Below are 14,210 nucleotides of genomic sequence, written 5' to 3'. Positions count from 1 at the left end.
CAAGAAATGTGCTTACCCCCGAAAAGAATATAATCAGGGGCTTTTAAATAGAACAATAAGTTCAACGCAACTTTAATTTTCTTTGTAGAATATGAATATATATATATATATATATATATATATATATATATATATATATGTGTGTGTGTGTGTGTGTGTGTTCAATATATTTATGTTTCACAGTACACTCTGAGAAAAAAAGGTACACGGTGGTGCAAATAATGTTTCTTGAAGAACAGTTTTGTATCTTTGTAAAAGTTGTACCTTATATGGTACAGAAAAGACCTCTTATAATACTGTTCTGTACCTTTTATTGTACATTTGAAATGAAAGTACACAATTGTTCTCATAAAAAGGTACATAAGTGTTGGACAACTCCTTCTTTATTACAATATCTATGAACATAAATATTACTGGAAAGGCAAAGTGATTTTACATATAATTTCCATATTTAAAGAAACTCCTAAACATTAATTATTAAGTTCTATAAAACAAAACAACTGGTAAAACAAAACTATAGGTATTGTAAGCTAAACATTTAAGGCAAGGTTTGCTTTCCACTACACACAAGAGCTGGCAAAAGTCCTGCATATACAAGGTGTTCATGCAGACATTTTAGTAATGTAAAACTAATCAGACATTGTGCATATCTTGTTACAATACTTTTGCATAATTCTATTTCTATTTTAAAATGAACTTTTAACTGATTACAAAGGAATTGTGTGAAAATTGGAGAAAAACATGTTATATTGTTCATGGCAGGATGTATTTCTGAAACATTTGTGTGAAAAGTGTTGTGAAATGTTTAGCAAAAAATAATCTTTTAATTTATGCTAAAGTATTTTTTATTCTTTATTGTAAATGGAAAAGGTTCATTTACACAAAATAAAACTTTTTAAAAACATTGTTTAATTAATATATTTGATGTTTTATATTTACTGAAAATAAATTGATGCATTTTGGATAGACCAAAATGCCTTTAAATAGTTCTTGAAGGAACACATTTGACACTGTTAAGGTGCAAAGTGTCCTGTCACTGTAGTGGTTCCTTCATGGATGAGATTTGAACCTTTGATGAAGCTACAATATGCAGCCTGGGTTGACAATATTGTAGCAGGTGGTTTCCCATGGTACAAACCATGTCCTCAAAGGTACAAACTGCAATGGTACACATTTATTTCTTTGTTTTAAATTACAATTCTGTTCCATATAAAAGTACTGCCCCAGTGACAAGAGTTTGTACCTTCTTTGGTACATCATTGTACCATTTTTTTCTGAGAGTGTACAAATTGAAATTAAATTCACAGTGAATTGAGTAAAAACATTAACTAATAGTTATGGTTCCATCGTTGACTGATTGCTTCAAGAAATGGAGGCTTTTGATATATATATATATATATATATATATATATATATATATATATATATATATATATATATATATATATATATATATCGTGGTCATTTTGTTTAATAAAGACCTATTGAATATTCTAAAAGTTACCTTAGGTTCTTCATGTAAATAAATTGTTTACAGTATTTTTTAAGTGCCTTCAAGTACACTAAATATCTTTTAATCAATATTTTCCTGTTTTGAGTTGTTAGTTGTCAGTTTGCTGATGGTTTACTTTAAGTTCTTGATGAAACATTCCTTAAAGCACCAGTAGATGTTTTTCTGATGAGCTCGAAGACCAAAAAAGTTCTTCATGGAACTTAAAGGTTCTCGTGAAAGCCAGGAACCTTTCTGTCAGAGAGTGTGTGCATGTGCACACCTAGCATGAAGTGAACCCGCTCACTGACATCAGAACCCGCTCGCCGCCACCATGGAAGGCTCCGCATTAGTGCAGGCGCACAGAGCTCCAGCAAATGTCAAACCGAGCAGCAATTTCACGCGCGTCTGACGTCAACAAGGGCGAAGGAAAATAAACTTCGCGCACACTTCGGGAGAAACCATTTTCGCCAACGCCGTTTTTTTCTCCTTCCGCGTAGAGAGGAGGAGAGCCCGCTGATATAGGCATGCTCAGCTGAAGCGTCCTGCAGCCTCTGACGCTGGGCGCAGGCGAACTGCGACGGCCGCGCCAAACGAGCTCCAGGTAAGACATATGCTTTAGAAATGCCATCCGAGCGCGTCGCGCCTTTTAACCGCCGAAAACGGAGGTCCGCAGCCGGCCCGTGCATGCAGGCATTTTTTCCATTAAGGAGCAGTATACCGCGAGCGCGCGCGCGTGTGCGTGTGTGTTTTCCACCTAATGCAAAAGATAAACACACTCAGGCAAAAGACGCATCTGCAAACGGTGCGAAGAGCTGAAAAACGCAGCCCGCACCTTGCGTTTGCGTTTGCCGGTGCGAGTCTAGGCCATTTGCGTGTTTATGTTGATATGGGAGGATATGTAAAAATTGAAACGGGATTATGACAGCGTATTTTCCCCACTCAGTTTGTGCAGTGTGTTTTCTGTACCTGCGGCGCTGCGCTGCGCTACGTTTCCCTCCCCGTTTTGACTTTTAAAATGATTGTTGAGCGGCCTGTGTTTGATGTATACTGTGGCACACACTGCAGTATGGCTTTGCCAGCATAGCACGTTTGTGCTGCTGCTGATGCTGCTGCTGGTGCTGATGCTGTAGGTCATATTACGCGCTTGTGCGCCGCGTTGATGCTCATCAGGAGCTGCGTGTGTTTGTGGCGCAGTGGAGATGCTCAGTGAAATGAAATAAGTGAGAGGTGGAAATTGCATTTGAGTTGGGCTTCTTGCTCTAATATTAACAACCTCTCCCATAGGGAAGGGAATGGCTGGTGCGTTTGGGTGTTACTCTCTGCTTTGCCCATACCACCCCACCTCTCTCTCTCTCTCGCTCTCTCTCTCGCTCTCGCTCTCTCGCCGCTAAGTTCTTAATTAATTCTGATACACACGTGATAATAATTGAGTCGTCTCTGTTCGGGCCCTATTAAAACGCTGTATTCTGTAAAAGTGACGAAGGAGTGATTTTAATCACCTGCTCTTGTGCTGACGGAAGCTACCTGTGTGCCCTACACTGGAGCACTGAGCTCGGCCTGCTCCTTAGAGACAGCGAGTGTGCGCGTGTGTGTGTGCGCGCGCGTGCGCGTGTGCACAGGAGAATGTGATTGCTCTTTTACAGCTTTGGGGTCTTCAGATGTTTAGGTTTTTTATATAATCCATGAGCGCACTGTAAACATATGCAGCTTGTTGTCTGTGAAATAGATTTAACTCAAGCTTTAAATAGACCCGCTGGACTTCTTAATGAATGAATAATATTATAGAAGGGCTAGAAAGAGACTTTGAGATAGTAGTGTCACATGCAGCTGTGTTTATTTATTGGACAAATAAAATGTTGGGTAGTCATAACTCAATGTTGGGTCAAATAATTAACTTATTAACCCAACGGTTGGATCCATATTGACAAGGCATGTGCCGGTATAAGATTCTGACGGTATGATAACCTTGGATAAAAATATCACGGTTTCACGGTTTGTCGGTATTGTGATTACTGGTCTAAAATATGTCATTTTTTAATTGTCTGGGTAAAACACGAAAACTTTCTTTCCCCCTTTGAACACAACATATTTTATTTTGAGAAATGTTTAAGATATTTTGGAGCAGTAAACATGTCAGGCTAAACAATATTAAGGAATCATTGACTTCTGCTGTCTTCATTTGTTCCAAAAACACAGATTTCTTTACAATTTAAAATGGCATCTTTGTATATTTTTTTCTGCTGGAGATACTGTCGTCCTAAAAAACAAACAAAAAAATGTAAATAAATAAATCGTACACATACCTTAAGAACGGTATAGCAGAAAATTTTGACGGTTTTAAAACCTTGACTTTTCCAAACCGCGGTATACCTTGAAAACGGTTATTGTCCTATGCCTAATAGTGACCCAAAGTTGGGTAATGACAACCCAACGCCACAATATTTTTTTTTGCTCATTTAAACTACTTATTTAAAATGAGCTGAAACAACACAATTCTTGAGATTTCATTGGGACAACTTAATTTTTTATGTTCAAGCCACATAAATTTGTTAAAAGTAAGTTAACTTAATTAATTTGTGTTGGGGCGACATGAATAAATTGTGTGGAACCCTGCATTTTTTACAGTGTACATTTAGCTACATCTTACATTGTAAAAAATTCTGGATTCCACACAATTGATTTGTGATGGGACAACATGAAGTATTTAAGTTAACCTATTAGTTTGTACAGATTTAAGTGGACTGAACACAAAACAATTTAGTTGTCGCCCCAAAAAAACTCAAAGATTGTGTTGTTTCAGCTCATTTTAAATAAGTAGTTGGAACAAACACCATTTTGGGGTGTAGTTGCAGATGTAGTTGGAAGGCATAAAAAATAAGAGCCTTGTACGATATTTGAGAATGAATTCAAAATTATTGTGAAGATATTATTGAGATCAAATTGACCCATCGCAAACATTTGTGGATATCCGAGCACAGAACTCTTAAGAAGACACATCTGAGATTAGATCTGAGATCCAGAGCTCTTAAAGGAACATCATTATTCATTAGCATTATACTGTCATCGTCAAACTCTCGTGACTTTCTGTCAACAAGAGCAGATGCTGGCAGCTTGAAAACAGTCACCATTTTCACTTGCGCTATATAATGAAAGTGAATGTCTATAGTGCTGCTTAAAGGATGCCTTTGCATGTGTTGTGTGAAAGATGATCAAACAGCATGAAGACGAGTAAACGGCATTCATTTTTGCTGGTGAACTGTCAGTTTAATTTCAGTGCGCTCTCCAGTTAATTTAATTCCCATCTAAGTGGAATGCCTGAAATATTAAAAATGTTTCATTGTGATTTTTTTGCTGCATGTGTGTGTGTGTGTGTGTGTGTGTGATGAAGTTTGTGTGTATCTGGCACATCTAGATTGCATAGTGACAGCCATGTTTTAAGTATTGATGATGATGCATATTTAGGGAAATTACCATAAGTCATGGGCAGCATAGTGGCTCAATGGTTAGCACTGTTGCCTGAAAGCAAGAAGGTTGCTGGTTCGAGCTTCGGCTAGGTCAGTTGGTGTTTCTGTGTGGAGTTTGCATGTTCTCCCCATGTTCGTGTGGGTTTGCTCCGGTTTCCCTCACAGTCCAAAGACATGTGCTATAGGTGAACTGAATAAACTAAATTGGCCGTAGTGTATGAGTGTGAATGAGTGTGTTTGGGTGTTTCCCAATAGTGGGTTGCAGCTGGAAGGGCATCCGCTGCATAAATCATATGCTGGAATAGTTGACGGTTCATTCCGCTGTGGCGACCCCTGATGAATAAGGGACTTAGCCGAAGGAAAATTAATTAATGAGTCATTATAATTCTGCTGAATATGCAGATGGAGTGACTTCATAAAGTTATTTAACTTTCAAACTTTGTTATGTGTGTGATCAATATAAAATAAGACAAATTAATTCATTCCTAAAACTAAAACCTTTTTTTTTTTTGGACAAAGTAAAAGAGTTGATGCATTAGCACGACACAGAATGACGAGATTAGATAAATGATGTCAGATCAGTGTTTTGTGAAGTCTCCCTCTGGGATACAGTCAGCGGTTGTAATTATGAACCTCCATTCCAGTGGTGATGCTGTGACACTCTCATATTCAATCAACATGAGGCAGCAACACCCCTTTTTCTACCCAGCAACACCGATGTGCTATCATTGACAGCAGCTGTCATGGTCAAATCACACTTTGACTATCGCAGCCTCTCTTCCCTGATCCTCAGCAGCGAGTAGGGACCACTACTTTTTTTTTGCGGTCTGATACGATCAAGCAGTGGCGATGGCACCTGCATTGGTATTCACTCTGTTGAGAATGCAGCACTGGAGGGAGGTGGCCAGTTTAACTGTGTCACATGCAGCACCAGAGAGGGAGAGAGAAGGAGAGAGGGAGCGAGAGCTGTGTCTCAAACGGCATTGTTTGCTTTTTCACTCTTTATTTATTTTTACTCTGGATTGTGCTTTAGGTTACAGCTGATTCAGACACTGAGAGACCTGATTGGCTGCTCACAGTGATGATGTCACCCCCAGAGCACACCAATCAGAGTTAAAGCTGGCAGGGGAAATGCAAGCTCACTGTAATTTCAACCCCATGTTTGACAAATTTACATGGGTTATTAAAGCATCAGTGGTTTTAATGCTTCTGCAATGCGATATCTAAAGCGTGAGGAGGCTTTCCGAGCTGACAAGAACAAAAAAAAGAACAAGTGTGTAGCCTATTTTTTAATCTGTGCAGTTTTATCATTATATTTACACTGGATACTGGTAATATCATGCTTCTAATCCATGCACATGTTCTCCACAGAGGTCATCCAGAGGTCAGGTGTGTGTGTTGACAGTGAGTGCAGAGATGGATCTAGTTAGAGAAGGATCCAACTAAAGCCTGAAGCATAGCTGGCGGTATCGCATGGCTCACCATCAATTCAACCTGACCCAATGGCACTCATCAAATCAGTCTGAGCATTAGTCAAGAAAACAAGAGTGTTTCACACACTCACACATATATGCATAGAGAGTCAAGGTCGTTGTCTGACTTTTTCTTTAGGCAGAGGTCAAGGTCAAGTTAAGGTCAGTGTGGGGATCAGAGGTTAACACTGAGGTGTGTTAAGCACTGAGGTGTGGCTTGATTGTTATAAATCTGCATGGAAACACACTGATTGGCTCTCTCACGATGCAGATTGAGTGTTTATTGAACTGTTGTTCAGACATAAATTCATCAATCAGTGATTTGCTGATTTGTGAGTAGGGTGTGTGTGTGTGTGTGTGATTGGTAATCGGTAATCTTTAATGTCTACTAAATATGCATGTTAATGATTTCCCAAGGATGTAAATAAAACAATGATTATTGGAATACAATTTAAGACTCTCTGCTTCACAATTTCAGTTTGAGGGACATTCTACCAGAAATGTACATTTCTATATCTGCACAACTCTGGTTTGCACTTATTTGCCATATGCTCTTAATGTAATTGTATTGTTTACAAATTTCTATTCTTTATGTATATTTTTAGACTACATATTATGTATATTTTTAGACCACATTTTATGTACAATTGTATTTATTGTAATTTTTTTCTTAAAACTCTACTTCTTGTATTAATATTATTTGTTAGGCACCTATAGGGTCTGAGAGTAACGTCATTTCGATTCTCTGAATGTCCTGTACATGTGGCTAAATTGTCAATAAAGCTTTGACTTTGATTTTCGCTTATTAAAAAACGTAGCTTATTAAAAAGTAGCTTGTCATCCTCAAAAAAAAAAAAACATATGAAAACAAGCAAAAAATCATACAATTCAATGATAGAACCTGTCCTTAATCACTGTCAGCTTCTTCTCCATCAAATGACGTCACTTCCGAGTCATAGCCTTAAACGTGTAATGCGCGTAATGTTAAATTGAATGCAAATGTGACAGGACTGACAGAAACAGAAGGATAATTGTACATTTATTTGTATTATACATCTGTGGTATTTATTTGTAGAATTTATTTAAAATTTCATGTTTTTAATCAATTGATTTAAATGATTACAACTTAAACGTTGCTGTTTCTGAAGTTTTTTTTTTAAATAACAGTGTTTAGCATCAATAAGGCTGAGGACAAAGACAATGGCAGGGTTTGTATTGTGTAAAGTGTTTTTAATAAATAAAAAAATATCTGAAAGCCAAATGAAGGACATATTCCTTTACAAAGCAGCAGAAATCAACCATCGGTCTATTTTAGACATTTTTGGGATGAAATACTTTTTATTCACTGTATTTATGTTCTTATTTCAGGGTCAGATAATATACGATTCTCGTAGAATGTCTCTTAATTCAGGATTATTTGTGAAACTTACCGGCAGTTTCTTTGTAAAAATTTGGTATAGATAAACTTAATCCCATTTAACTTTGACACTTGTTTTGCTTTATGACTTTACTCATGGTTTACATATAAAGAAAATAAATATTACAATCCTTATTTTTATTTTGCCCTTAGTTTAATTAGTCCTTACTCTTTACAACAAGGTTCCATGATAGGTATGGGACAATAACCGTTTTCAAGGTATACCGCGGTTTGGAAAAGTCAAGGTTTTAAAACCGCCAACATTTTCAGTAATACCGTTCCTAAGGTATGTGTAAGATTTCTTATTTACTTTTTTTTTGTTTTGTTTTTTTAGGACAATAGTATCTCCAGCAGAAAAGATCTCCAAAGATGCCGTTTTAAATTGTAAAGAAATCAGTGTTTTTAAAACTAATGAAGACAGCAGAAGTCAATGATTCATTTTCATTATTTAGCCTGACTTGTTTACTGTTCCAAGATATTTTAAATCTTTCAAAAAATATATTGTGTTCAAAGAAGAAAAAATTGTTGTTTTTTTACCCGGACATTTAAAAAGAATATATTTTAGTGCAGTTATCACTGGAGATGGGGACTTGAGTCACATGACTTGACTCAATTCAGACTTAAGTCTTAGGACTTGAGACTTGCTTGACAAATATCCAAAGAAGACTCGACTTGACTTGGACTTGACTGTCATGACTTGAGACTTGACTTGGACTTAAGTTAAATGACTCGAAATAACTTGTTTTTGTTAAATAAATAACTGTTTGTTGTTTATTATGCATTACATACAAAACCGAAAGTTATATATGTAAATATAAATTATAAAAGCAAATGCAAATGTTCAAAAATCGACTAAAATTTGATTGACTTGAAGGTGACTTGCTAGACCTAGCTACTGTATGACTTGACTTGACTTGAGATAAGCAGTGACTTGACTTGAGTCTGACAAAAATTGACTTAACTTGCTTGAGACTTGAGGGTTATCACTGGAGACACTGCTTGTGATTTGCACATGTGTGACTTACTCCCACCTCTGGTAATCACAATACAGTGATACCGTGAAACCAGGATATTTTTATCATACCGTCAGAATCTTAGACCGGTCCATGTCTATTCCATGGTTACACCTCTTTAGTTCATTAATTCATTTTCTTTTCAGCTAAGTCCTTATATTAATCTGGGGTCGCCACAGCGGAATGAACTGACAACTTATCCAGCATATGTTTTATGCAGCGGATGCCCTTCCAGCTTCAACCTATCACTGGGAAACACCCATATACTCTCATTTACACACATACACTACGGCAATTCAATTCAAATCGCGCATTTGTTGGACTGTGGTGGAAACCGGAGCACCCGGAGGAAGCCCACGCCAACACGGGGAGAACATGCAAACTCCACACAGAAATGCCAACTGATCCAGCCGGGGCTCGAACCAGTGACCTTCTTGCTGTGAGGCGATTGTGCTACCCACTGCGCCACCATGTCACCTAATTCAGGATTATTGAATTTTTGAAATTTATTTGAAATTTACCGGCAGTCTCTGTGAAAATTTGGTATAGATAAACTTTATCCCCTTCAACTTTGACACTAGTTTTGCTTCATGACAGAACTTTACTCATGGTTTACATATATAGAAAATAAATATCACAATCCTTATTTTTATTTTAATTTGTCCTAATTCTTTATCTGAGTAACACTTTACAACAATGTTCCACGGTAACACTTTAGTTTAGGTCAGAACTACTGGCTGACTACCTGCGTATTATTAAGATATGAACTGTTCATTACTAATTATAACATATTATTTTATTCGGCATCCCTAATCCTACCCTAAACCTAAACCCAAGTTCTACCTTACCTACTATTATATTATTAAATTAGTAGTTTATTAAGCTAGTAGTGTTAGTTAGTGGTTTGTTAATACTGACAGTTGTCACCTACACTAAAGTGTTACTGGTTCCGTTAGTTAATGTTAGATAATGTGTTTACCAACATGAACAATGAACAATACATTCATTACAGTATTTAATAATCTTTGTTTATATTTGTTAATGAAAATCAAGTCATTTGGTTCTTGTTAGCTCTGCGTTAACAAATATTAATAAGCACAACTTTGGATGTTAATAATGCATTTGTAAATGTTGAACTATGATTAATAAATGCTGTACAAGTATAGATCATTCATAGTTAATGTTTGTAAGTACATTAACTAACACAAACTACTGGAACCTTATTGTAAAGTGTGACTTTATGATTTATGGATCAGCTCTAACTATGTTTCAGTGAACCAGTTTAAATTTGTTATTATGCATTGTGGGGGGACACGGTGGCGCAGTGGGTAGCACGTTCGCCTCACAGCAAGAAGGTCGCTGGTTCGAGCCTCGGCTGGGTCAGTTGGCATTTCTATGTGGAAGTTTGCATGTTCTCCCCGCGTTCGTGTGGGTTTCCTCCGGGTGCTCCGGTTTCCCCCACAAGTCCAAAGACATGTGGTATAGGTGAATTGGGTAGGCTAAAATTGACCGTAGTGTATGAATGTGTATGGTTCCCAGTGATGGGTTGTGGCTGGAAGGGCATCCGCTGCATAAAACATATCCTGGATAAGTTGTTCATTCTGCTGTGGCGAGCCCAGATTAATGAAGGGACTAAGCCGAAAAGAAAATGAAGGAATGAAGAATGTGCATTGTCAAATAAAACAACAGACGCATCTGTTATTTTTTTCATATTAAACGAATGATTTAGGTAAAATATATGTAGGTTAATATTAATTATGATTTGGCTGTGGGGTGGCACGGTGGCTAAGTGGTTAGCTCTGTCAACTCACAGCAAGAAGGTTGCTGGTCGAGTCCCGGTTGGGCCAGTTGGCATTTCTGTGTACAGTTTGCATGTTCCTTCATGTTGATGTGGGTTCTTTTCCTGGTGCTCCAGTTTCACTGTCCAAACACATGCGCTATAAGTGAATTTAATAAACTAAATTGTCTGTAGGCGACGTGGTGGCTCAGTAGGTAGTGCTGTCGCCTCACAGCAAGAAGGTCACTGGTTTGAGTCTCGGCTGGGTCAGTTGGCGTTTCTGTGTGGAGTTTGCATGTTCTCCCCGCGTTCGCGTGGGTTTCCTCCGGGTGCTCTGGTTTCCCCCACAGTCCAAAGACATGTGGTACAGGTGAATTGGGTAAGCTAATTTGTCCGTAATGTATGAGTGTGAATGAGTGTGTATGGATGTTTCCTAGAGATGGGTTGCAGCTGCAAGGGCATCTGCTGCGTAAAACATATGCTGGATAAGTTGGCGGTTCATTCCGCTGTGGCGACCCCAGATTAAAAAGGGATTAAGCCGAAAAGAACATGATTGAATGAATGAAAATTGTCTGTAGTGCATGAGTGTGTGTGAAAGAGTGTGTGTGGGTGATTCCCAGTACTGGGTATTTCTGTGTGGAGTTTGCATGTTCTCCCCATGTTGGCGTGGGTTTCCTCCGGGTGCTCCGGTTTCACAGTCCAAACACATGCGTCAAAGGTGAATTGAATAAATTAAATTGTCTGTAGTGCAGGAGAGTGTGTGTGAATGAGAGTGTGTGGGTGTTTCCCAGTACTGGGTTGCAGCTGGAGGGCATCTGCTTGCTTAAAAACAAATGTTGGAATAGTTGCTGGTTCATTCCGCTGTGGCGATCCCTAATAAATAAGGAACTGAGCCAAAGAAGAAAAAAAAAAGAATGAATGAATCGGCTGTAGCTAAATGTTTCAATGAATCAGTTCAAAACTGATTTAGCTGTTTATTTGAGTTGTTTATTTAACTGTTTTAGCTATTTATTTTTCATTGTTCATTGGTTTTCATTATCACATGGATTCAGAAGTGTTGCCAGACCATTTGTTTATGATTTAAGAATTAGCTTTGTATCAAATCACTTCAAAACTCTGATTTAAATGAATTTGCATTGTCACTTAAAACACTGTACTTTATATTTTAGTGAAAAAACACTCACACTATTCAATAAGTTTTCATTAGTTCACATAATTTCCAACATTAACAAACAATAAACAATACATTCATTTATTAATCCTCATTAGCATTAGTTCATTAAAATAAAGTCCTTGATTATTAGTTCTTGTTAACCCACAGTTTAAATGTTACCGATCCCAAGTTTGTATTTTATTAAAGCATTAGTAAATGTTAAACTATAAGTAATGAATGCTGTACTGTACTGTACATTATTAGTTTATGTTAATAAATAAATTCACTAACATTCACTTAAAATTCTAATGTAATAGATAATTGTTCTGCATGACTGTGTATAAACGCAGACTATACACAAATGAACTTACAATGTCAATAAAACTATGTTATATTCAATAAGTTTCCATTAGTTCATGTATTTGCTAACATTATCCAACAATGAACAATACATTTATTTATTCATCTTAGTTAGCATTAGTTAATTAAAATAAAGTTCTTATTGTTAGCTTTTGTGCATTATTTAAATGATATAAATTAACTAAAATTCTCTCATGGATATTAACTATTTGTTAGTTCTTGTACATTATTTAAATGTTATAAATTAACTAACATTCACTTAAAGCCTTAATGTAATAGGCAACTGTTCTATGACTTTGTATAAACGCAGACTACACACAAATGAATTCACAATGTCAATAAAACTATGTTATATTCAATAAGTTTCCATTAGTTTATGTATTTGCTAACATTAACCAACAATGAACAATACATTTATTTATTAATCTTAGTTAGCATTAGTTAATTAAAGTCCTTGCTTGTTAGTTCTTGTGCATCATTTAAATGCTATAAATGAACTAACATTCACTCCAAAAAACCTTAACGCATTGTAATAGGAAAATGTTCTATATGACGGTATAAATTCAGACACAAATCAGTTTACAATGTCATTAAGACTATGTTATATTCTATAAATTTCCAGTAGTTCATGTATTTGCATGCAACATTAACAAACAACGAACAAAACATTTATTTATTCTCTTTCGTTAGCATTAGTTAATCAAAATAAAGTCCTTGTTTGTTAGTTCTTGTGCACTTTTGAAATGTTAACACTCAAGTTTGGATTTTATTAATGCACCAGTAAATGTGAAACTATTAGTAATAAACGCTGTACTTTTCTGTTCATTATTAGTACATGTTAATTAATAAATGAACAAACATTCACTTAAAACCTTAATGTAATATGCATTTGTTCTTTATGACTGTGTACAAATGCAGACTCTACACAAATGAATTGACAATGTCATTAAAACTATGTTATATTCAAGAATTTTTCCATTAATTAATGTATTTGCATGCAAATTTAACAATACATTGAACAATACACAATGAACAATACATTTATTTATTCATCTTAGTTAGCATTAGTTCATTAAAATAAAGTCCTTGTTTGTCAGTTCTTGTGCATTACTGAAATGTTATAAATTAACTACCATTTACTTAAAATGTTAATGTAACAGCATTAAACCCTCGCATATGTGTCTATATATAAATCTCTATCTATCTATCTATCTATCTATCTATCTATCTATCTATCTATCTATCTATCTATCTATCTATCTATCTATCTATCTATCTATCTATCTATCTATCTATCTATCTATCTATCTATCTATCTATCTATCTATCTATCTATCTATCTATACATCTATCCATCCATCCATCCGTCCATCCATCCATCCATCCATCCATCCATCTATCTATACATTTTTTTCAAGCCCATTACACATATTTTCCCACCAATTTTATAATATTATTACTTATTATTATACTTATAAACAATTGTAGTTAAGTAATGAAAGTCACTGAGATAAAGTAGAATAATGCTTATAATATCAATGTTCAATGTAAAGTGAACATTATAATATGGACAAAATGCAAATGTTCTATATAAAAGCATTCTATACACAAAAATAATACAAAAGTAATCAGCCTGAAACAATACAGGAGGAAAAAAAACGTTGTCCTTTTTATTTAAAGCAGGATCCTTTCTGTATGTTCCATGCATTAACCATTTGAAATCTGCATAGCAACAAAGCCCCTGCTCCCTCTGCTCCTGAGATCTATACATTACATATCTTAATACAGCCGAAAAACCTCACCCAGCCCCAGAAATGTATCAGTAAATGATGAGCAGAGCATCACACGGACTTTAAGCCGCACCTCTTGAGTTTGAGCGTTTTTGTGCATTGCTTATATAATAACCCGACAGGGGTGTGGCCACATCAGATCTCCAGAATAAATACTGTATGTCGCCTTTTAAACTTTCATGCGCTCAACCGAGAAGATGCTCAGGTCTCGGCAGAGCAGATGCTTATTGTTTTAGAGTGTAATGTTCTCTCTCTGTCTTTCTGTCTCTCTT

The sequence above is a fragment of the Danio aesculapii genome, chromosome 2 (genome assembly GCF_903798145.1).
Source record: "Danio aesculapii chromosome 2, fDanAes4.1, whole genome shotgun sequence".
Classification (NCBI taxonomy): Eukaryota; Metazoa; Chordata; class Actinopteri; order Cypriniformes; family Danionidae; genus Danio; species Danio aesculapii.
Note: the sequence above shows the minus strand (reverse complement) of the source record.